Source organism: Nipponia nippon, unplaced genomic scaffold, assembly GCF_047370975.1.
Source record: "Nipponia nippon isolate SJK-2023a ecotype South Korea unplaced genomic scaffold, ASM4737097v1 scaffold_26, whole genome shotgun sequence".
Taxonomy (NCBI): Eukaryota; Metazoa; Chordata; class Aves; order Pelecaniformes; family Threskiornithidae; genus Nipponia; species Nipponia nippon.
Window position 1 is genome coordinate 4,758,973 of NW_028262343.1, and position 26,458 is coordinate 4,785,430.

The 26,458-nt window shown below is 40.8% G+C and overlaps 1 long non-coding RNA gene across 1 annotated transcript; it reads left to right on the top strand.

The window, feature by feature from the left end:
* Positions 1 to 1,491: 1,491 nt before the first annotated feature.
* On the top strand, positions 1,492 to 4,756 carry LOC148055182 (uncharacterized). The gene is made up of 3 exons (XR_015705849.1): positions 1,492 to 1,628; positions 3,398 to 3,538; positions 4,008 to 4,756. It is a non-coding gene; the product is annotated as an uncharacterized LOC148055182 (long non-coding RNA).
* Positions 4,757 to 26,458: the final 21,702 nt, after the last annotated feature.

A 26,458-nucleotide genomic window follows, 5' to 3' on the forward strand; every position in this document is an offset into this window, starting at 1 on the left:
AATGGTTATACTCTAGGGTACTCACAAAAGAAATGCTCAAATTTATCATACAAAGCAGAAGGGCTAAAAGAACTCTTAACTGCCCTATAAATGCATAAAGGGGATAATAACAGCAGCAGATAGAAAACACATAGCAGCACTAGGTCCTTCACAAATTCTTGGTACAGTTTTCCCAATAGGGAACTTCTCATTCTGGTACCCACTGCTTCAGTGAAGAACATTACAGAGCTTCAGTCAACAAAAAACTACAGCAAGTGAAACATTAGAAGCACTTATGAAAAAATGAAAAGGTAAAAAGGACAGTGATAGGGAAATAAGGTTTTTGGAAGATGTTCAAGTATTACATCATTGCCATTTCATACATTCATTAAAAGAAAAAGTTAAACTTCCTAGAGACTTGCCAAAAATAAGTGTTCCCAAGCCTCTGACATACAGCTTTTCAGTAAATACTATGTTATCTACCCCATTTGAGAAAACTAACTGAAAAAATTTATATTTTTTTCCATTGGGTTCCTTAATAACCTTGAAAAACATTCTCTTTCTGGGTGCTTATTAATATTTTCTAAATACAAATAAATTAGTTAACATATTAAAGTCAAAACATAATTGTGACCTCTATTTTACAAAAAAAGGCACAGATATTAATACTACACATGAAATAATTTCAACAACTCCTATCCATTCAGTCATTACCTTCCATACAAAGCTAGACGAAATTTCAACATGTTTTTGGTGCTTCTTTTGACCATAATTCTATATCGATATCTCCTGCTGTTGTTCTCAGCAAAACCTATAAAAATATAGATAAATACACCATTAGTTTTACTGCAACTTAGTCACTAATCAAAGAATATCATTACTGAGTTAAAAAATACTTCTGAATTCATGACATTAGTAACAGTAGTAGATACTCAAATATACCGGGTAACTATTGTTAGTCCCACGTAGTGTTTCCAGTACTTAAGATACAGTTCTGAACCGGCCCCCTCGCCTGCAAAGCCCCCCCGGAGCGCACAATTTCCTCACCCACAAGTAGCGCACAACCCCCTCAGCAGCATCCCGCCCGCACACCGCGCACAACCCCCTCACCTACGCTGCAGTACGGCTTCCCTCCTCCCGACAGTCTGCCGCGCGCCCACCACAACCCCTGCCCCCGGCGCGGGCGAGCTTCGTCTTACTGTTAGTGAGAGGCTCCTGGATATAGTTGTTGCTCGTGATCAGGAAAGGAAAACGTCCCAGCAGGTGACCGCACGAGACCGACGCTCAGCTACGCTTCACCTCTAACTCTTTCTACCGCCCCGAACCTCCCACCATCTTGGGCGCTTCTGTGCAGCCCAGCGAGATGGGGGGGGGAGAGTGCCCAAGACAGGAAGAAGGGATGAGTCCCTAGTCAGAGTCTCCGTGGGAGTCACTGAGAAGGAAATTCGTTTCAGAAAGACCTGGAGGCTTCTTCAGACACCTGCAGTCCCTCCCCATAGCTCCCGCCCGGTACTAAGGTCCCCCATCCACCCTGTGAGTGGCACGGTCCGAGAGCGCACCGGGCAAAGCCTTCCGGTGGGGAGAGGCGCTGCTGCAGGCCTGGGCTGGACTGGCGACTACGGCGGTAGGAAGTACCACGGCTTTGCTGGGTGAGGAACTCCTGGCCGGGTCTGCGGGGAGGGGAGGGGTACGGCAATAGCTAGTTGACCCCAGGGCTAGCATGTTGAGAGTTCTGTTTAGTAACACCTAATTTCAGGTGGAAATAAGGATAACATCAGAGCAGGATGCAAGAAACGCGGCTACCGTAAGTCTGTAGTAAGCAATATGAACTTACAGTGTTTTCTTCAATTTATGATGTTGGAACTGCCTTTTGAGGAGGGGGGGAAAAAAAGCGTCCTCCCTTGTTGCCCAGACATTTGTCAGTTTAAGTTACCGTGTTTTTTTTTTTTTTTTTTCCTATTCGTTCTCTGGCTCCTCACACCTATTGCTGCTTTTGAAAACCCTTGAGTTTCTCAGCAAAAAAATAATAGTATGCTATTGGATTCATATGTACTACATTTGTAATTACTTGAGAAACTTTGAATTTAAAGCATGGTCTTTGATATCTACTGTAGTACTTACTGAGATGAGCATTTGTGCTCCTTCCGAGTCTCACTGCAAACTTAAGCAGGCATTTCAGCTCAAGTTAAGTCTAATCTGTTTTGAAAGAAAAAATAATTTAAAATCTATATGATTTTCTACACTAAGAAAACCTACTTCTTTGTGCATTCTATATTTCAAGAAAGAGTTTATTTTGTTACTTACAAGTTCTGTAGTCAGTATTTAGCTCATGCTTTGCATTATGTTCTGATCATATAAGCATGTCTGGCTACTCTCCTGATGAATGGAGATATGTCTTAGTGAAGATTTTAATTTGTTAATCACTGAGTCTTATTTTTAGAACAATGGAGGCATGGACACTGTTTTGCAGTGAATTGCATTGAACTTTTAACACAGTGATTTAAGCAATTTTTTATGAGCATTATGTGGGGTGAAGGGAAAAAAGCTTGCTTTGTTCTTTCACTGTGGACTTTGCCACCAACAAATTTTGTCAATGAATTGCTTTGTGTATCTGTTCTTCCGAAGGAACATGGATATCAATTTAGATTTAGTGCTTCATTTGTAGGTGTGGTATCGGAAGCTTTCTAGAAGAGAGAGAAACTTGTAGACAAATCATACAACCTGTATTTATATTCCTAAAAGCTCTGTCTGCAAGATGTAGGTATTTTGATATAAAGATTATGAGTTTGTTTCAATTGCTACTTGAATTCCTGTATCTTTAGCTTAGTTTCTCCCAAACCATATTTTAAATTTGTTTTATTTCTCTTTATTATTCCAATAGGAGTATTCAGCAGCAAGCTTTCTAACCCTGGTCATGATTATTGAGATGTAACTTAGAAAACTAAAAATACTAGTCAAGTAGTACTTTAGTCAATATTACGCACTGGTTAATAAAGATATCTCATAAGGGAATAGGATTCTTCTGTTTCATTAGAGGAAGACAGAAAGAGCAATATAACACTTGCAGTAGTTTTTTAAATATTAAATATTTTTAAATATTTCACTTAATGCTTTTAAGTAATTTCTTCAGGAAGGATCTGGGACCATTAAAAAATAGAAAGTAAAGGTTGGACAAAATCTCTAAATTAACAGAAATATGAGGGAAGTCATAAAGCGCCATTAAATGGAATACCATTGCACAGCTTCTCAAAATTCTTTGAGGCTTTTTCAAAGTAAGCCTTCTCCCTCCTCATTCATAGATTGTAGCCTAGCCTTTTTTCAGTTCTCAAAGCTGAATAATACTAAAATGGATGTTCTTTAGCTTCTGATATTTTTTTGTAAATTGTAATTTTTCTTTTTGAATATTTGTTTTGTTCAGCTGGTCATATGACATTTGAATGCCAAAACTTCCTCAGAGTAGATCCTCAAAGAGATATTGTTTTAGATATTAGCAGCACTAGCAGTGAAGACGGTGAGGAAGAAGAACTACAGAGATTGCAAGCCATGCATGAAAAAAAGAGTAAGTTTTTTTTGTGGGTGTTTTTTTTTTGGTTTTTTTTTTTCTTTAAGAGTAAATTGGATAATGGTCTTCTGAAGTACCGGGACTCTCATCCTTTTTTGAGAACTACTATTAGTTCTTTTAGCCTGTTGTATTGGGTCTGGCTGGGATGGAGTTAACTTTCCCCATAGCAGCCCTCATAGTGCTGTGCTTTGTATTGGTAGCTAGAAAGGTGTTGATAACACACCAGTGTTTTGGCTACTGCTGAGCAGTGCTCCCACAGCATCAAGGTTCTCTCTCCAACATTTCCCCCCCCCCTCACCAGTAGGCTGGAGGTGGGCAAGAGGTTGGGAGGGGACATAGCCAGGACAGCTGACCCAAACTGACCAAAGGGATATTCCATACCACATAATGTCTGCTCAGCAATAAAAACTAAGGGAAAGGAGGAGGAAGGGGGGGGCATTTGTTATTTATGACGTTTGTCTTCCAGAGCAACCGCTATGCGTACTGAAGCCCTGCTTCCTAGGAAGTGGCTGGACATCGCCTGCTGATGGGAAGTAGAGAATAAAATCTTTGTTTTCCTTTTGCTTCTGCACGCAGCTTTTGCTTTTATTAAATTGCCTTTATCTTGACCCAAAAGGTTTTTTTTTTTCCATCTCATTTTCTCCCCCCTGTGTCCTGCTGAGGAGGGGAGTGATCAAGTGGCTTGGTGGGCACCTGCCATCCAGCCAAGGTCAATCCACCACACCTGTGCTTTAAAAGTAGGTCTTTTACTTTATGTGTTTGGAATTCAGAGATTTGATATGCCCACATCTTTTTTTTTTTTTTTTTTTTTTTTATCATTATTAATTCCTTTCATAGGAAATTAATGTACCCATTTGGAACATCTCAAAAAGGGCTCCTAAATACAAAAGATTGTAAGACTGTTACTAAGAAGCTGCTTAGGAGAAAATGACATGGATGTTCTGAGTGAATCCTTTGATTATGGCATGTAGTTTAAACACCATAAAGTTGATAGTAACTCTTAAAACTAATGACAAATATGGCAGCTGAGTTTCTCTCCAGGTTCTAAGTAGTATTTTGATTGAAACAGGTAGTGAATTGAATTTGAACATTCATATTTGGAGAAGTACTGTTCTCTGTTTGGAACGTCTGAGGATCTGTTGGTCAGAGACAGAATAGGTAGATTAATTAGCAGATAATTGAGTTAATTTTAATTTGGTTGAATTTGGACTCCAAAAAGGCTGTTCCCCTAAGTAAGAAGGGGAGGTTGTTCCACTATAGCATGTTTTAAATGAATTACCTCCCCCGCCCTGAAACATCATGTTTTGTTCTGTTGCTCTCATGTTCCAGAGTCTGCATTCAATTCCTACTAAAGATGCCAAATAGGAAGGAGAAGGGATAGAGAGAACCCTGTATTTTGCTGGAGCACTTCAAAATACATGTGTAGTCTGCTTATCAGGAGTGCTGAATTGGTACTGCAACAGTCCTTTCTGGGAACAAGTCTCTTTGGAAAATCTTGTTCCCACTTATGTACTTTTGAATGTAAGGGTTTTTTTTGGCCCTAAACTGATTGAAGATGGATATCTGCAGGAAAAACAGCTGTTTACTTGATCTTGTAACATCCCTGTTTATTATGTGTTCTTTCTCAAACTATGGCTGCTATGTGTACTGAAAGGAGATATATATCTTTAACTGTCAATAATCTAGGCAGGATTTTGTCATTTTTAAGGGGCCTTAACCTTATCAAGACTTTTGCACTGTTTGCACTTAGATTTTTGCACCATTTTCTTAACATGTGAACAAGCACTCAGTATTTTTTTTATGTTCATTGTTTTTAATTGCTCCAAATTGCTCCACAAATGCTCTTTGTAACTTGTATTGAATTCTTTCAAATTTCACTCCAGAACATACAGACCAGTAATTTCTATTTGTGGTAGGAAATGAATAACTGCGTTACCATGCAGACTCCATGGAAAGTTATTTGTATGATAGAAATATGATTAAATACTTAAAATTAGTTATCTGTTTTAAGAATAAATTGTAAACTCAGTATTTTCCTGTTAGCTGACATAGTAATGTACATTTACGTAGTGCATTTCCATTTCAAAGAATTCAAAAATACTTGTTGAACTGGTATAGAAAAGTTTAAAGTCAGAAATTTCATCCAGTGTGATAGAAACATTGCTTCTAAGTGAAATGAGAAAGTACTATATAATACTAACCAGTGTTAGAGCATGAAACAAACATGACCACATGAGGGGTGACTTTTCTGCCAGTTTTCATATACAGTTGTTGTGGTTTAACCCCAGCCAGCAACTAAGCACTACGCACTCACTCACTTCCCCCTTCCCGGTGGGATGGGGGAGAGAATTGGAAGAGTAAAAGTGAGAAAACTCATGGGTTGAGATAACAGTTTAATAATTGGGGAAAAAAAAAAGTAATAATAATTAAATAAAAGAATATACACAGCAAGTGATGCACAATGTAATTGCTCACCACCCGCTGACCGATGCCCAGCCAGTCCCTGAGCAGTGGCCCCCTGGCCAGCTTTCCCCTAGTTTATATACTGAGCATGACGTCATATGGTATGGAATAGCTCTTTGGCCAGTCTGGGTCAGCTGTCCTGGCTGTGCCCCCTCCCAGCTTCTTGTGCACCGGGCAGAGCATGGGAAGCTGAAAAGTCCTTGACTAGTGTAAGCACTACTTAGCAACAACTAAAACATCGGTGTGTTATCACCATTATTCTCATCCTAAATCTAAAACACAGCACTATACCAGCTACTAGGCAGAAAATTAACTCTATCCCAGACAAAACCAGGACAGTATCCACCCCTTATTCTATACCATCTACGTCATGCCCAGGTCCCACACTTTCACATTCTAATTAATCACCACCACTTTTCCTGTCTTTTGATACATATATATATATATATGTATACACACACACACAGATATCATTCCCTTAGTCTATGGGCCATCCCTCTAAAATGTCCGTTGAGTTCATTCAGTCCATGACTTTGGGCTCCATCCGTCATAACAGTCTTTCAGGGCAGGAGAGATGGTGTGTGGTGTTGGATTGTTACATGCTGAAGCCACTTCTGGTTCCATCACTGCTGCACTTTGCTCAGTTTCATCAAAGTTCATTCTTCATTAATCTGGGTGATTCTTACTGTAATGCTGTTGTTATGGCATACAGCCACTGTAGAGGTGATGATTTATAATGTTATATAGCAATTAATATCGTACAATTTAATTTATAGGCTATTCTCATCCAAAATCAAATCCCCTTGAGGTACACATCGGGCTTCCCCATCCTCCCGCATCACCCACCGAGTGCACCCCGGTCTTTGAGCAAAAGCAATCCCACGAATGGCTTTACATTTGCCTGAGGCAGGAGTAACCCACACTGTCTTCCCCAGCATGACATGCGCTACGGGGACTTTATCCTCCTTTATAGCGCGTAAAAGTTTTGATTGGGCAGGGCCAGCTCGATTGGCAGATCCCCTAGTGTTGACTAACCAGGTGGCCTTTGCTAAATGTGTATCCCAGTGTTTGACTGTCCCAGCACCCATTGCTCTCAGTGTAGTCTTTAACAGTCCATTGTATCGTTTGATTTTCCCGGAGGCTGGTGCATGATAGGGGATGTGATATACCCACTCAATGCCATGCTCTTTGGCCCAGGTGTCTATGAGGTTGTTTTGGAAATGAGTCCCGTTGTCTGACTCAATTCTTTCTGGGGTGCCATGTCGCCATAGGACTTGCTTTTCAAGGCCCAGGATAGCGTTCTGGGCGGCGGCATGGGATATGTTTCCAGGCATCCGGTGGTTGCTTCCACCATGGTAAGCACATGGCGCTTGCCTTGGTGGGTTTGTGGGAGTGTGATATAATCAATCTGCCAGGCCTCCCCATATTTATATTTCAGCCATTTTTCTCCGTACCAGAGAGGCTTTAACCGCTTGGCTTGCTTGATTGCAGCGCATGTTTCGCATTCACGGATAACCTGTGCAATAGTGTCGACCTGTGCAATAGGTTGACCTCGAGTCTCCCCTGGTGCCTTCTGCCAGAGGCTCCAGGTAGGGCTGTTCTCCCCGCCTGCGGTACAGAGCACATTTTTTCCATCTTGTCCTGCCCGGACTGGCCCAAGGGCGACTGCACAAACTATCTCCCGTTTAATTTGTTCAAAGGCTTGTCGTTGCTCAGGGCCCCATTTGAAATCGTTCTTCTTCTGGGTCACTTGATAGAGAGGGCTTACGATGAGACTGTAATTTGGAATATGCATTCTCCAAAAACCCACAATGCCCAAGAACGCTTGTGTGTTTCCTTTTTGCTGGTTGGTGGAGACATGGCTGTTATTTTGTCGATTACATCCATTGGGATCTGACGATGCCCATCTTGCCATTTTATTCCTAAAAACTGGATCTCCTGTGCAGGTCCCTTGACCTTACTTTGTTTTATGGCAAAACCGGCTTTCAGAAGAATTTGGACTATTTTCTTCCCTTTCTCAAAAACCTCTTCTGCTGTGTTGCCCTACACAATGATGTCATCAATGTATTGCAGGTATTCCGGAGGTTCACCCTGTTCCAGCGCAGTCTGGATCAGTCCATGGCAAATGGTGGGGCTGTGTTTCCACCCCTGGGGCAGTCAATTCCAGGTGTACTGGAGGCCCCTCCAAGTGAAAGCAAACTGTGGCCTGCACTCTGCTGCCAAAGGGATTGAGAAGAACACATTAGCAATATCAGTTGTGGCATACCGCTTGGCTGCCTTTGGCTCCAATTCGTATTGAAGTTCTAGCATGTCTGGCACGGCAGCGCTCACCGGCGGTGTGACTTCGTTCAGGCCCCGATAGTCTACTGTGAGTCTCCACTCTCCATTAGATTTTCGCACTGGCCGTATGGGACTGTTAAAGGGTAAGTGAGTCTTGCTGATCACTCCTTGGCTCTCCAGTTGACGAATCGATTTATGGATGGGAATCAGGGAGTCTCGGTTGGTGCGATATTGCTGCTGGTGCACCGTTGTGGTGGCGATCAGCACCTGTTGTTCTTTGACCCCCAGCAACCCCACAACAGAAGGGTCCTCTGAGAGACTGGGCAAGGTGGACAGCTGTTTAATTTCCTCTGTCTCCAAGGCAGCTATACCAAAAGCCCACCAGTACCCTTTTGGGTCCTTGAAATACCCTCTCCTGAGGTAGTCTATGCCAAGGATGCACGGAGCCTCTGGGCCAGTCACAATGGTGTGCTTTTGCCACTCATTCCCAGTTAGGCTCACTTCAGCCTCCAATGCAGTCAGCTCTTGGGATCCCCCTGTCACTCCAGAAATACAGATGGGTTCTGCCCCTTCATAGCTTGATGGCATTCGGGTACACTGTGCACCGGTGTCCACTAGAGCCTTCTACTCCTGTGGGTCTGATGTGCCAGGCCATCGAATCCACGCAGTCCAGTACACCCGATTGTCCCTTTCCTCCACCTGGCTGGAGGCAGGGCCCCTCTAGTCCTGGTCATAGTATTTGCTACTCACTTCTTGTAAATACGAGTCAGGCGTTCCTTCATTAAAATCAGGAGTAAGATCGGCCCTTCTGCTCTGTCTGGGGAACTGTCCACTAGAAGCTGGAGCAGCAATTTTCCTGGAAGAACCACCTTTTGTAGTTGTTTTTCCTTGCAACTCATGTACTCGTGCCTCTAGGGTCGAGGTAGATTTTCCATTCCATTTCCTCATGTCTTCTCCGCGGTCACACAGCTAAAACCACAGGGTGGCCCTGGTGTGTATCCACTATATCCTCTCTCTGAGGGACGCTTACTCCTGATGGCTGAGATACTGGTCTGTACAGGTGGGGAGTAGGACATATCCTCTTTGAATCGCTGGAACTCCCAGGATAGTTCCTCGGCTAGCATGTCCGGCAGTTTCTCCACAGCCGAGATGCAGGCCCTTAGGGAAGAAGAGAGACTTTCTTCATATTGCCAGAGTTGGACAGCTAATTCATGCACAGTCTGTTTCTCTCCATCTTTCCATGTGATTACTCTCAATGAGTTTGCATGCGACGATGGTGCGCTCCATACAAACTTCTGCCTCGTGGGTCATGTGCACCTGACTTCATCTGGATCTTTGGATAACTGCTCGTTGTTCAGGTCTCCATAAATCATTTCTCACACGGCTAATTCCCTCAGATATTGGATACCTCTCTCCATGGTGGTCCGTGTGCCTGGGCGATATATAACATCTTCCTTGAAGGGATACCTTTCCTTCATACCTGACAGGAGCTGCCTCCAGAGGCTGAGGGCTTGTGCCCCTTTTCCAATTGCTTTGTCAATGCCTCCTTCCCTAGAAAGGGATCCCAGCTGCTTGGCTTCCTTACCCTCTGATTCCAGGCTACTGGCCCCATTATCCCAGCATCGGAGCAGCCAGGTGACAATGTGCTCGCCTGGACGACGGCTGAAATCTTTTTGCATATCTCGCAGCTCACTCAAGGATAGGGATCAGGTGGTTACCATCTCATTTATGGGTTCTTCCTCCTGTTCTTGTGATGGCCCTGGTTCATCTTCATCCCTTACTAAATGAGCTGATTTTCTTGTGGTTTTTTTTTTCTTTTGTATAGAGGCGACTCATACCGGCACGGGTTGGTTCTCTGGTTCAACCGCAGTGCCTGTCGCCAGGGTTGGAGTAGCTGCAGTACCTGTCGCTGGGGCTGGCGTAGCCACAGTGCCTGTCGTTTTGTCGTCAGATCCAGAGACCTTCTCTTCCCCTTGAGGGTTCTGAATAGTGTTGAATAGGGCTCGGTAGGCGTGGGCCAGGCCCCAGCACGTTGCAGTGATTTGTGTCTCTGGAGTTGCCAGGGTGACAGCATGCTCTTTCCAAATACTTTACTAGTTTTTCAGGATTCTGCACTTGTTCAGGGGTGAAGTTCCAAAATACTGGAGGTGCCTACCGTCCTAGGCATTTGCCCGTGCTCTCCCACACACCCTGCCACTCATAACTATCCAGCCTTGGGGCAGATCTCTGGATGATATTCATAAATTGCTAATTGTCTCCATGACTTCGGTGGTACCCGAAGTACAGCAATGGCTTCAGTACAAAACCCAAATACCAGATAAAGCTCAAGGCCATTGTTTTAATAAGAAAACTCCCAGGCAAAGCCTCACTGATCACTGCAGAGCACAGCAAACTGCAAAACCCAACACCAATCTTTAACATGTACAGCAAAAACAAGGGCATGGTGCAGGTCAGATAAACTAATATTGAGAACAGATGAATCAATGTTGTGACCGGCAACTGTTAACAGATATAAATTCTGTAATACGCTCTGGTTAATCTGTTGTTATCTCAAACTCTTCGTGCCCCATGTTGGGCGCCAAAAAGGACTGTTGTGGTTTAACCCTAGTCAGCAACTAAGCACCACACAGCTGCTCGCTCACTCCCCCGCAGTGGGACGGGGGAGAGAATCGGAAGAGTAAAAGTGAGAAATGGATCGTTGTGGACCATATTTATAGGTTAGCATTCCTGGACTAAATTCTGCAGTGAACTTCACAAATCCAGACTTGCAAAAGTACTCTGCACTCGTGAGGCCACACCTCGAGTACTGTGTTCAGTTTTGGGCCCCTCACTACAAGAAGGACGTCGAGGTGCTGGAGCGTGTCCAAAGAAGGGGAGCGAAGCTGGTGAAGGGTCTAGAGCACAAGTCTTATGAGGAGTGGCTGAGGGAACTGGGGTTGTTTAGTCTGGAGAAAAGGAGGCTCAGGAGGGGCCTTATTGCTCTCTACAACTACCTGAAAGGAGGTTGTAGCGAGGTGGGGGTTGGTCTCTTCTCCCAAGTACCAAGCGATAGGACGAGAGGAAATGGGCTCAAGTTGCGCCGGGGGAGGTTTAGATTGGATATTAGGAAAAACTTCTTCACCGAAAGGGTTATCAAGCATTGGAACAGGCTGCCCGGGGAAGTGGTTGAGTCCCCATCCCTGGAGGTATTTAAAAGACGTGTATACATGGTGCTTAGGGACATGGTTTAGTGGTGGACTCGGCAGCGTTAGGTTAACGGTTGGACTCAATGATCTTAAGGGCCTTTTCCAACCTAAATGATTCTATGTTTTTATGTTTTAATTAAAAGGAGATTGTTGTATATGGTGCGGAATAATGTTGCTAGCTGAAGTATGTCTTTGCCTCCAGCCATAGGTCATGGGGATAGTCCTTTGAGTTGCTCTTGAGACAAGGATGTAATATTTGACTGGGAACGTAATCTCCCATTCCCCAAACTGAATCCTGAAAAGTACTGTTTTCTGTCTCTGTCCACTATGCATAGGTACTGCACTGTTAGCTGATGCACTGCGGAAGTGAAGGAAAGACAGTGTCTTTCCTATTTTTGTGCCTAAACAAAAAGAAAACAGTCCGCTTCCACTCTTTCCTGTTGCTTGTTCCACAAAGCATAGTATGAGATCAGGTTCTTGGACTCTTCTCCTTTGTAATTCCTGCTGTGCAGGAGCATTTAAGTGTTAGAAGGGTTCTGAGAATGGTATTTAATTAATAATTCTTCAGATGTTCAAGTAGCCCTTTTTTAAATGAACTGGATTCGGGGAATATAGAACAGGGACATATTAGGTATATTTATTTTAATTTTTCAGCCTAGCTAATCTGCTGCTGTTATAATAATGTCATGAAGTAGGAAGTGGAGAGGCTTTTTTTCTGCAGATGCTCTCCTTAGATTTAATTTCATTGAAAGATATTAGCTAGAATCTAGCATTTCAGGCAGTTAACTGAACCTTGTAAAGTGGTACTAGTACTTTATCATCTCTCTTGGATTTATTTCAGTTAACGCATTGCAGGATCACTTTCACATTTACATGGCTGTAATACATCGGTAGTTTTATAGTCATCCTATGAGCAAATAACTCTTCCGGATCTCCCTACCTCCCCCAAATAACAAGTCCCTAGCGTGCAAGAGAAGCTCTAGTTATTATTCCCTATATGCTATTAAATATCATCCTGTTTCTCTTACTGCAGTCCTCAAGGTCATAGATTTCATGCTTTGAGAGTCGGATCCTTTGTATTAACAATACCTCATCGCTATTTGTTAAGCCTCTTTTTGCGCCTTAAGTCATTAATGCAAACATTATATGTAACGTGTTCACCAGACAGACATTTTTTACCACCAGTGACCTTCCTCTGTTTCCCCTTTCTGTGCAACTTGTTTTCCTCTCTCCATTTGCTAGGCAGTTAATGAACAGTAAGTTTCATGTAATAGTATAGATAGCTAAAACTTGATATTCTATCCCCCCCAATCAATAATCTTCTCAAATGGCAAAATTATATTAGATACAGTAGCCATAAGTCATTCTGACACAAAATCTCTCATTACAGTTTTGTTTCCAAGAGCAAACAGAAGAATAGGGCAACTCCACTCAGTTAACAGCAGCAAAAAATAGTATAGCTTCCAGACAGGTAGTTTTGCATTTCGGTGTCACTAGGGGAACACCATCATCTACCTGAACAGCTGCTTCCCTTCTGAGTTGTCATGTAGCCCACTCTGGGCTGGAAATGTGTTAAATCTATTAGTTGGTAATGAGACTTCAGAAAAATGAGTCTAAAAAGATACAAGATCAGATGGAGTTAATGAGGACACAAGAGGGACTGAAGGAGGAGACTAGGCATGGGAAAAGAGTTGCAGGAGGGAAGGGGTCGAGGAGGAGGGTTATACCATATTTTCTCAGTGGCTTCCTGTCCAGAGTGAAGGGAATGGAAGGTTCTGGAAGTAGGCGATTCAGCCGAGTTGGACAAGTTGAACTATTTTGTCTCTCCCATTTTAAAATAGTATCCATGGAACTCCCCTCCCATTACTCATGTTCCTGTAATTTTTAATTAGCTTACTACTGAGCAATTGCAATTTGTCTAGAGTTGTCCATTTTTATTTTAGAAATTCTCCTATCCAGCTACTTGTGTTTCAGTGAAATGCTCTTGCCTCCACCAGAAGTCTGTCTTCATCCTTGACTGTTAAACACCTTGAACACAGTCCTGTCATGTTCCTTTTCTGGATTCTGCCTCGTGCCATTCAGGTCTGTTGTCATTCTGTCTCCATGATAATTTATCAAGTAAGCAAATCCTTTGGAAAGTTTCACTATATCCTCTGTCAAACAATAACTTTATGGGAAATTAAGAGAAACGCTGATCCTGTTTCACTTTTCTCTTTCCCATATTTAAAAAGAACAAACAAAACCCCCACAACAACCTTTCAGCTATTTCATCGACAATATTCTGCTGTTTTACTGTGCTGAATATTCACAGATTTCATTTTTTATTCCTGACTGGTCTTCTCTTGTCTAAATTTAAAATCAAAGCCTGGTAGTATGAAGATTCCTAAACAATGACTCAAATTCAACATCTGAAATCCAGCTCTTGATTTTTCTCTTCTCTTCCCAAAATTGCGCCTCTTGCTGCTTTTTATTTTTCTCCCTTCTCCCCCTCCATGTTTATGGACATGGTCTTTGTGCTACTCCTCCTCCTACCTGTCAGTCACATCCAAGACATGTATGTTGTCTTTAGAGTGTTCCTCTCCAAGTGCTGATGTCCTGGCTGTCTCCTGGATACAGTACAGTCTTCTTGAATACCATTTATAAGTCTGTCCTTTCTCTCTGTGTGGTTAAAATTACGATCACGTAGCATCTTATGCTTTCTATTTGGCTAATTAGCACCACTCCAAAATAAATATAGAGATGTGCTATCTAGTCTTTGAATTGGCATCCTTCCATGAAGATTCATGCAGGCTTCCTTCTTCAGGGAAGCTTTGATGTGCAGTAGTCAAACTTAGATCCCTTGGTCTAGTCAGGCTGCTGCTTCATTGCTGAGAGGAATGACTTATTTCTCCCTCCAAATGTCTTTGAACTGAGGTGGTTTATCCCCTTTCTTCTTCCTCTGCTAGGCCTGGAAGCATAGTACCTCTATAGCAAGTGGGAATGATTGATTCCACAGGTTTTCACAACCTCTTTTGATCAATGCGGTATTTGTAAATTTCCTCACAGAGACTGACGGGCAAACTTCTTCCATCCCATCATGACTGTAGCATAGCCCTGTGGCAGGAAACTTAATGATTTCTGTTTCCTTTTAATGGGAAACGAAGGAAATGTTTAATGTATTGCCTTGATCAAATTTTGGATCCATGAACAATGACCAGACTAATACCACATTGCTATGCGGTCTTCTGCAGACCTGTTAAGGGTTTACAGTCTAGAATAGACCATTTTAGGGTTTTTTTAAGCGATATAAAAAAGATTTAATTTGTGTATGAAAAAATATTTAATTATCATATTTCTAATTTTGTGTTCCCTCTGAAGCAAATAAGGAGATATTTGTTTGAAAGGTTTGCTTTGAAATGAAGTTTTGTTTGTTTTGTTTTTTTTTAAGGGACTATCTTTTTTAAAAAAAAACTTTCCATATTCAGAATTCTGTAGTAAAAAAAAAAAAGCTAAAGGAGAAGTTTTATCATTTTAAATCAATAAAGGAGGAAGAAGAACATGATGAAGATGCTGATAGCGTAGAAGGTGAAGCTGCTAGCAGTGAGAGATTTTGAATAAAAGAACGCATTTCCAAAAAGTTGAAAATTGATACGAGTGAAACTGTTAAGCAGCCACTTCAAGAGGAAGAAACTAAGACAGAAAAGAAAACAACTAGTTGCAGGTAAGTATCATGTTTTGTTTTGTTTTGTTTTCCTTCAGCTTGTTTACAGTTAGATTTTCTGCTCAATTCCAGTTTTGCAGTTACTATGTTGATAGGTTAGCATTACATTAAAATTACTCCCCCCCCATCCCAGACTGTGGAAGATGAAATTGCCTATTGCTTTCTCATTTCTTAGTTTCATTTGGCAGTTTAAATTAAAGAGTTAAGTTACATTTTTGTTACACTGGGCACTTATTGATACCTTGTATGGGACTTTTTCTGTTTATTTTTCCCTATGAGTTATAAATGAAGAGTATTTATATGTATTTATCATGTTTTACTTTGTCTTTCTACACAGTGGTAAGATTGAGTTTTGTAGCTTCTTTATCTCTGGTAACACATAATGGTTATCCACCATTGAGACTTACAGAATGTAAAGGCTTCCTAGTCCTCTATTAAAGTCTGGTTTAACACCGCACTCATTCTTACAGTGTACTGTTTTTTCAACACTGCAATTGATAAATCAGTTTTTAAATACCATCTAGGGCTGTTGGAATATGTCTGTGTCTAGTAGTATAACACTTTATTCAAATAATTAAACTAGCTCTAGACAAATTATTGTTTCTGTAGCAGTTTTCAGCTCTTTACAGACATAAGAGCATAGGTTCCAGTCATTTAATATAGCTGTGCCAGCCTTTGTGAACATCTGTACTGATTAGTCCACCAATCTGTTTAACTGTCTGTGGGGTTTTGCAGGGATGGCTGCTAGAACCAAACTTGCCTAAGGTATAATAGCAAGTTTGTAGCGTGAAGGGAACACAAAGCTAGAGCATACCCTTAGGAATGAGATATTCTATGCCCAAGCTCACATGATATTTTATCCCATTTTCAGATACATTTGTGTAGGCATTCCGTAAGCTGCTGGCTCTGCTCATGGAAGGTCGGTGTGCTGTGTTTGTGGTTATTCCAGTCTTTTAGGGCAGTAGCAGTATTATTATAGCCAAATGGGTTATCTTGACTTAAAAGAGGGTTTTATTGGATGAGTTTTTAGCAGTTGGGAGCCATAGCCTTGAGAGACACTGCTTAGTACCACAAGTAACATCAATTTCTAGACTCTTATTATTTTCCAAATGATAGCCTGGCATCCTCTGGCATGAAAATCAAAAGTATAGTATTGTTTGATATAAATAAGATGTTATTAACTTTGAGGTCTGATGAAATAAAGCAAGATAAACATTATCAAGTTTCATTGTCTGGAATAGTGACCTTTTTTTTGTGAGTGTACTGGAGATGATTGATAATATTCTCATGGGACTTCACCACCCCCTGTAGTCCAAGTGTATGTTGAGCAGGTGGAGATGTGGGAGGTGTGAATATCAAACAAATAGTTGGATCCACCATACATAGCTTGAAGGGGAATGTCTACTAACATATCAGAGGACCAAGAAACATCTGATATATATCAGAATTGTTCATCTCATCAGATATTTAAATGTGTTAATAGAATAATTGAACTAAAAATATTTTTTTCAGAATACTGTCTTTTAACATGCATGACTTTTTCTACAAATCTGTATTCATTTGTATCAATCGTCTCTTTTAATACAAATCCGTTCATGAAGTCAGGAGTTTACACATCTGTTTCAGAGAAATAATATGGAAACAGTAGACACCTTTTAAAATTCATGGTACTGAGATCCAAGACTACCACTTCTAAATGCAATCATACTTGTGGTGCTCAGATGGTGAAGTTAATTTTGGTCATTTCAGTATGCATTTGAACCTTTTGTGTATGTTTTAAAAAATAATTTGAGACCCTTTCTAATTTTTTATTCGATACGCAACCTCGGGGACAAAGAATTTCCCACTCATTCTGGCAAGCTGTTAAAGAAATTCCCCAGGTCTGTTTTTTTTTGGTGGTTTTTGTTTTTTTTTTTTTTTTTAGAAAGTTTAAACCTAAACTTCAAAATACAGAATAGCTGTTTACATGAAGGAATGTATACAAATAAAAGAAGTGTTTGCCATCATTGCAATTGGAATCAAATTTATCAGCATTACATCAAGTTTGTAAAATGGCAGTGGCTTGAGATGATTGTCTGAAGGCTTCGGAATAAACGGTCCTCTTCTAGTTTGGTAATTAAAACCATTATTTTTACATTTGTTTTCATCCTGTAGGTCAAGCTCAGGTGCTACACATTTGTGGTTACCAGCTTTTAAAAACTTTTGCTGCTTCTTGTTTGCAAGACATACAGTGTGCAAATAGAGTACAGTTGACTGTACAGTTTTTCACTGTACAGTCAACAGTTTCAGTTGCACCCTTATAATGGATTGTGTTATTAAATAGCAATATGAAATAGGTGTCTAGAGTAGCTAAACTACAGAGGAAGAAAAGCTGACTCTTCTTTTTGAGTAGTTAGCATCACTTGAATTTAACTCTGTGCTTGTATTTCCTGTTGTATATTTTTCTCCTAATAATCCTATGAAGTGCAGTTGAACTAAGTAATTGCATTTCTTTTGGCTTATAAGCCATCAGTGACTATCATAAGGAGATAAACAGTAATAGTAGTAGTTACTAGTAACTACTATTGTAGTTAATAGTAGCTATATTGCCACTCCTTTGCATTCCTAGTTTTTGTATGTAGAATGTATGTTGCTTGTCATAGGTAAAGTAAAAATAATCTTGTGAAGCTTTAGACATCTACTGTGTGTGTATATACAAGAAATTATTTGCTTCATCCTCAAAATAAAAGTCTGTAACGCTTTTTGAGGTGTAATTCATCTGACTTTTTTTCTCCATTTGTTAAAAGGCAGGATGAAATAACTAGTTTACTTACAGATATCTGCATTTGGTCAAATGACTTACATTCCCACTGTCATCTTGTCATCTAGGCACAATAGTAATAAAAATAGTTAATAATGCTAGGCAGACATGCTCAAGTTCTTGTTAAGTCCATTTCGGACCATGCAGTAAAAGTTATATAAAAGCACTGTAGAATAAACATATAAAAATGCATATAATTCTAAGACACCATCTTAGCATCTGAATAAACACTGACACACTGAGCATGCAAGATTGCTTTCTTAAAGCTCTCCCATAGTACTGTGGTGTAGAACAGCCAAAGGCAATTTTATGTGTGATCTCATGGAAGTCTTTTAAGACCTTTAAATCAAGACTTTTTCTTCTTTCTGTAAATCTGCAATTGCTATAAATGAAGACTTGATAATTTTTATTCATAAATTAATAATATATGGTAGAATATTTTGTTCTAAATGCATTTACTGTGCACTTGTTACCTTGTGCTTATAATGCAGGCATCATAATGAAAAGAAATAAAAATCATTTTGGAGACTTCCATAATTCTAGAATGGAAGAATTCTTGTAATTTTTGTAATTGTTGAAAACCTGTAACTTCTTTGTTATTTATAACAGTTACATTTCTATGCAACATTTTTTGTACGCTTCTCATTTTCTTGCTGTTGAGGGAATCGCATGCATCGCGTATCACCATGTTCTCCATTCACAGGTACAAACTTGAGTGTTACTATAAGTGCTTTATCTCTCAGGTATAAACATTCTTAATTTCAGTCTTAAAATGATGTCAGCTTCTGGCTCCTATGTTTCACTGTAAAAGTAATAAGCTCCTAGTTTTTCAGAAAATATTTAGTATGAAGTTGCTGTAAATGCCTTTGGAATGCAGACTTTAAAATATGTATTGTCCATGATTCTTTACCCCTATCAAAGATACAAGCTGAAGTACAGGAAACAGTTAATTTACAATGATGAAAATTGTCTTGGATTGTTGTGTATGATCTGTATCTTGGTCGTTTGTGTGTGCAGTTACATGCATCATATGTTGAAGATTGTTATGTGAACACATTAACAGCAATTTTGTTTGCATATGTTGGAGTAGAGTAAAGTGATTCCCCCCCCCCCCCCCCCATTTCTGTGGTCTAATATAGTCCTTTGTTTTAAATAACTTTGTTCTCCCCGCAGAAAGCAAATTTATTGATAGATGTGACCTCAGAAATTAGCTTCTATAATTCTAGCTTACCAAAAAATCAGGCTGTTCTACAAGATTTCAAGTGTCCCCATTTTAGCAGTGGTTTACTAAAGAAGATATTTTAGTAATGAATTAAGGAGGACAGTAATACTCTTTCATCTCTGTATCTCCATCATTATCAGTGGTTCCTGAGTGAAGTGGGGAAGGCAAATAGCAGATTGCAGACCTTGGACATCAAGAGAATTAGACTTGGGTTTATTTGTGGAACCGGTAGGTGGTATCCTGTAGGAGGCAGCTCTGAAGGGCCAATGAGCTCAAGAGAGCTGGCAGGTCTTCAAACAGAAGTATGGTCTATCCCAGTACTCGGGGATTAAAAAAAGTCGATGTGTCAAGAGACTGGCTAAACAGGGAACTTGTGACTGATGTCTGGTACAAAATGGATGTATGCTGGAGATGGAAGTGAGAACAAGCTACAAAGGAGGAATATGGGAATATTGTCAGGGCATGTAGGAATGCTGTTAGGAAAGCCAAAGCTTGACTAGAGTTGAAATTGGTAAGGAGTGTAAAGGGCAACTAGAAGAACTTCTACCACTACGTGAACAGTAAAAGATTAAGCACAGAAAAATATAGGTCTGCTGCCGAATGAAGTGGGTGATTTAGTAACAGCGTATGCAGGAAAGACTGAGGTACTCAATGCCTACATCTTCACCAACAAGGCTTTCCAGGCTTTTGTGTCTACAGACAGGTTTCAAAGACAGAAAGTACTAATAGTGGTAGCGGATTGAGTCAGAAATTACTGGGAAATCTTGACCCATACAAGTCCACGGGACTAGATGGGATGCGTTCAAGGGGGCTGAGATTGATGTTATTGCAAGGTTGCTGTCTATAATCTTTGAAACGTTGTGGAAATCCTCTGACTGGAGGATGTTGCACCCATTTTCAAAAAAGGCAGTAGGGATGATCCAGTCAGCCTCGCTTTGGTCCTTGGGAAAATCGCAGAGTAGGTTCTCTTGGAAGCTATTTCTGGGCACGTGAAGGAGAAAAAGGTGATTGGAAATAGTCAGCATGGATTTAGCAAAGGTAAGATGAGGGGAGAGCAGTGGCTATCATCTGGTTTTGAGCATGAAGCTAGAGTAGATGACCTTCTGAGGTTCCTTCTGACCTGAATGCTTCTGTGATCTGATTATATTGGGTTTTTTTAAATATTTTTTTCTCCCTTAGACTCTGCTGAGGTCTGGAATAACAAGTCCAGCAGCTCTTTAGTTGTTTTGGTTTTTTGTTTTGTTGGGGTTTTTTTCAATTGTTTTTAAGATACCGGTATATGTATTTAGGTATTTTATTTATGCTTCTACTTTATTAAACTTAATCTAGTATCTCATCTTGCGTTCAGGACAATACTTTTATATTTTTTTGTGAATGTTGTTTGTAAGTAGTGGCGATGTGGTGTGAATACCATATACTTACAACTACATTCACTTTGGAATGTGAAGTTTATCTATTTCTACATAGAACTGAGATATTCTTTCTTCACACTAATTACAATTTCCAATTTATTAACTATATTTCTAATACTACTAGCATTTTCTTACACCAGATATAACTGTTACTATCAGGCCTTGTCCAACAATACAGCTTGTCTCCTTGCTTTTCAGTTTAGTACCAGGAAATATAAATTGTACATTAATAAGAATGGCTTTTGAGTTCTTGAGCACAAACTTTTTGCAACTGACTTTGAACTTCACTATACTTAAAGAACTGCTGCTATTTTTGCATAGTAAATTCAGGTATTCTGTAATAATGTTTTAAGCCAAAGAAGACCATTAGATAAACTGTGTATCTTGTGCCATTATTTACTGCTGGTTACCCCTGTATTGAGCTCACTGTTTGGCTACAGCTGAACAAGAAAGGCATTTAGACATAATTTGTAGATACTGAGAGAGTGTAGTTTGGTCCATATTTAGTTGGAGAGTGTAATCTATTCCAGTATTTAGGTACCTTACCACTAACAGTACCTCATCCAGTTTTAAATTTTAATTTGTCTGGGTTCAGCTTGCAGCCAATGATTTTTTTTTTTTTCTTTTGCTGTGCCTTTTTCTGAAGTTCACTGCACTATGCTGTATTTTCTCTTACTTGAACTATTTAAATTCTAATTGAGTCCTTTCTGTCTTTTTGATAAGCTGTACTCATTGAGTTCTTTCAGTCTTTCATAGTAAGATATTTTTTCCAGTCCTCAGATCACTTTATGGCTTTTTGTTCCTTCTCCAGTTTTTCAACATTCTTTAGAGTGCTCTGATCAGTAATCTCTTATTAGCCTTACTAGTACTATATACAGAGAGCTACAATTCTTTTTCCTCACTTCCGCCTCCCTGTTTATTCATACAATGCCCACATCAGCCCTTCTTACCAGTATTCCACTGAGATTGCTTATGTTGCTAGGGCTTTCCAGATTATTTTCAGTTGCTGCTCTCCAAGAACTAGTTTCCTATTTTGTACATTTATCCTGTTTCCTACTTCCTAGATTTTGGCAATTAGTTGTCTTAGGCTTTCGTTTCATTTTATTTTAGAAAGCCCAGGTTGCCAAGCAATCCTGATAGGAGAATTTGCTACTGTGACGGTTTGTGTGATTCACTAGTAGTGGATTTAGTACCGAGTTCCCCGGAGTGAATAGATATATTTCCAGTTAGTGGTTAATGTCTCGTTAGCAACTATTTTAAGCAATAACTCTGTAACCTAATTCTTACGTAATGAAGATGGTCTTTGGCCTGTTTTGTACTGCTCATTTTTTTAAGGACTTTCTTACTTGAAAGTACTGGGAAGCAAGTTTTCCTGATTTCATATAAGAAGGGTTATCTGTATTGACCCTAAAATTAGCCAAGTTAGCAACCAGTCAGGAACTCATGTTGAATTCTACTAAGAAACTATCTAATAGCATTATGTCAGAATCGACATGCTGCTCTGAAACCTTTTTGGGTTTGACTAGTATGCTTTTTCTGTGGGAAAGTTTTATTGGATTATTGTACTCTAGCTTGATTCAAGAAGTACTTTTTTGTGTGTATTTAAGCCAGTACCAGTTTAAAAAAAAAAATTGCCAATAAAATTGCCATAAAATTCACTTAAATGTTGAGATGAGCATATGTAAACTGATTAGTTTTAATTTTTGGATACATAATGAAAATGATAGCTACAGCTGGCTATAATACAGACAAACCTATTGCCCTTTTATCATGACCTCTTAACTTTGGATACAAAAGTCTTTTGTGCTGAAGTCCATAAAGTGCCAGGTTCTAGAATAATGGAAAACATGTGTTAAATGTTTAAAAATAAATAGATAAAAAAAAAAAGTTGTCAGGTGGGACCAAACTGAGATTAAAATCTGTCACTAGATATACTGTACTACTCCAAAAGATTATTGCGTGAGATTGCCTTGACATTTGCAGTCTCTCCTGCTCTTGTATTTTTTCATATTATGGTACCTTCAGATCTTTGCAATGCTGCCTACCTGTTGAATGTAATTTTCTTATAACTTTTGAATTCCTGCATATTTAGAATGTAAATATATAAATTTATAAATATTAATTTATACTATATATTGATATGTATTTAATATGTTATATATTATATATAATATATAATATAAATATATAAATTTATGAATAACAAGTAATGCTTGTGTTCCATCCGACAGTGGAAATATTTGTATTTTATTCAAAATCATTCATTCCATACTTCAAAAAAAGACATGTTCACTGTGTGATTATTATGCTCCATTTGTATGGGTATTCTTTTAAAACTAGGAACCATCGATAGTTATAAACCAGCAAACCAATTTATGTTTGTCGTGGTTTAACCCCAGCCAGCAACTATGAACCACACAGCCGCTCACTCACTCCCCCCCAGTGGGGTGGGGGAGAGAATTGGAAGGGTGAAAGTCAGACAACTCCTGGGTTGAGATAAGAACAGTTTAATAATTGAAGTAAAATAAAATAGAATGATAGTAGTAGTGGTAGTAATAATAATAATAATAATATAATACAATAATAATGTACCAAGCAAGTGATATACGACACAATTGCTCACCACCCCCTGACTGATGCCCAGCCTGTTCCCGAGCAGCAATCCCTTCCCCCCCGGCCAACTCGCCCCAGTTATATACTGAGCATGACGTCATACGGTGTGGAATATCCCTGTGGCCAGTCTGGGTCAGGCCCCCTGGCTGTGCCCCCTCCCAGCTTCTTGTACGCCATGCAGAGCATGGGAAGCTGAAAAGTCCTTGACTGGTGTAACCACTACTTAGCAACAACTAAAACATCAGTGTGTTATCAACATTATTCTCATACTAAATCCAAAACACAGCACTATACCAGCTACTAAGAAGAAAAATAACTCTATCCCAGCTGAAACCAGGACAGTATCCACCCCTTATTCCATACCATATACGTCATACCCAGGTCTTTCAAATACATTCCAATTAATCATTACCACTTTTCCAGTCTTTTGATATATTTTATATATATATATATACACACACACACATATAGATATAATTTCCCTAGTGTATAGGCTATCCCTCTAAAATGTTTGTTGAGTTCATTTAGTTCATGACTTTAGGCTCCATCTGTCATAACAGTCTTTCAGGGCAGGAGAGATGGTGTGTGGTGTTGGATTGTTGTATGCTGAAGTCAGTTCTGGTTCCATCACCACTGCACTTTGTTCAGTTTCCTCAAAGTTTTTCTTCATTAATTTGGGTGATTCTTACTGTATACCCTTGATATGGCACATAGTGATCATTGAAGTGATGACATCTAGTATTATATAGCAATTAACATCATACAATTCAGTTCATTGGCTATTTTCACCCAAAATCAAATCTCCTTGAGGTACACATCGGGCTTCCCCATCCTCCCGCATCACCCACCAAGTGCATCCAGGTCCTTGAGCAAAAGCAATCCCACGAATGGGTTTACCTCTGCCTGAAGCAGGAGTAACCCAGACTGTCTTCCCCGTCATATTTTTTAGGTGCACTACAGGGACTTTATCCCCCTCTGCAGTACGTAGAAGTCTTGACTGGGCAGGGCCAGCTCGATTGGCAGATCCCCTAGTGTTGACTAACCAAGTGGCCTTTGCTAAATGTGTATCCCAGTGTTTGAATGTCCCACCACCCATTGCTTTTAGTGTAGTCTTTAACAGTCCATTGTATCGTTCGATTTTCCCGGAGGCTGGTGCATGATAGGGGATGTGATACACCCACTCAATGCCATGCTCTTTGGCCCAGGTGTCTATGAGGTTGTTTTGGAAATGAGTCCTGTTGTCTGACTCAGTTCTTTCTGGGGTGCCATGTCGCCACAGGACTTGCTTTTCAAGACCCAGGATAGTGTTCCGGGCGGTGGCATGGGTCACGGGATATGTTTCCAGCCATCCGGTGGTTGCTTCCACCATCGTAAGCACATGGCGCTTGCCTTGGCGGGTTTGTGGGAGTGTGATATAATCAATCTGCCAGGCCTCCCCGTATTTATATTTCAGCCATTGTCCTCCATACCAGAGAGGCTTGAAGCGCTTGGCTTGCTTGATTGCAGCACATGTTTCGCATTCATGGATGACCTGTGCAATAGTATCCATGGTCAGATCCACCCCTCGATCACGAGCCCATCTATGTGTTGCATCTCTTCCTTGATGGCCTGAGGTGTCATGGGCCCACCGAGCTAGAAATAATTCACCCTTATGTTGCCAATCCAGGTCCACTTGAGCCACTTCAATCTTAGCAGCCTGATCCACCTGCTGATTGTTTTGATGTTCTTCAGTGGCCCGACTCTTGGGTACGTGAGCATCTACATGACGTACTTTTACAACCAGGTTCTCTATCCGGGCAGCAATATCTTGCCACAATGTGGCAGCCCAGATGGGTTTGCCTCTGCGCTGCCAGTTGCTCTGCTTCTATTGCTGTAACCAGCCCCACAGGGCATTTGCCACCATCCATGAGTCAGTAAAGAGATAGAGCATTGGCCACTTTTCTCGTTCGGCCATATCTAAAGCCAGCTGGATGGCCTTCACCTCTGCAAACTGACTCGATTCACCTTCTCCTTCAGCAGTTTCTGCAACTTGTCGTACAGGACTCCATACAGCAGCTTTCCACCTCCGATGCTTTCCCACAAGGCGACAGGACCCATCAGTGAACAAGGCATATTGCTTCTCATTTTCTGATAGTTTATTATATGGTGGGGCCTCCTCAGCACGCGTCACCTCCTCCTCTGGTGATATTCCGAAATCTTTGCTTTCTGGCCAGTCCATGATCACTTCCAAGATTCCTGGGCGACTGGGGTTTCCTATTCGAGCCCATTGTGTGATCAGTGCGACCCACTTACTCCACGTAGCATCAGTTGCATGATGTGTACAGGGGACCCTCCCTTTGAACATCCAGCCCAACACTGGCAGTCGGGGTGCCAAGAGGAGCTGTGCTTCAGTACCAACCACTTCCGAAGCGGCTCGAACCCCTTCATATGCTGCTAATATCTCTTTTTCAGTTGGAGTATAGCTAGCCTCAGATCCTCTGTATCCCCGACTCCAAAACCCTAGGGGTCGACCTCGAGTCTCCCCTGGTGCTTTCTGCCAGAGGCTCCAGGTAGGGCCATTCTCCCCGGCTGCAGTGTAGAGCACATTTTTTACATCTTGTCCTGCCCGGACTGGCCCAAGGGCTACTGCATGGACTATCTCCTGTTTAATTTGTTCAAAGGCCTGTTGTTGCTCAGGGCCCCATTTGAAATCATTCTTCTTCCGGGTCACTTGATAGAGAGGGCTTACGATCAGACTGTAATTTGGAATATGCATTCTCCAAAAACCCACAACACCCAAGAAAGCCTGTGTTTCCTTTTTGCTGGTTGGTGGAGACATGGCTGTTATTTTGTTGATCACATCCATTGGGATCTGACGACGTCCATCTTGCCATTTTACTCCTAAAAACTGGATCTCCTGTGCAGGTCCCTTGACCTTACTTTGTTTTATGGCAAAGCCAGCCTCCAGAAGGATTTGGACTATTTGCTTCCCTTTCTCAAAAACTTCTTCTGCTTTGTTGCCCCACACGATGATGTCATCAATGTATTGCAGGTGTTCCGGAGCCCCACCCTGTTCCAATGTAGTCTGGATCAGTCCATGGCAAATGGTGGGGCTGTGTTTCCACCCCTGGGGCAGTCGATTCCAGGTGTACTGGACCCCCCTCCAAGTGAAAGCAAACTGTGGCCTGCACTCTGCCGCCAAAGGAATTGAGAAAAATGCATTAGCGATGTCAATTGTGGCATACCACTTGGCTGCCTTTGAC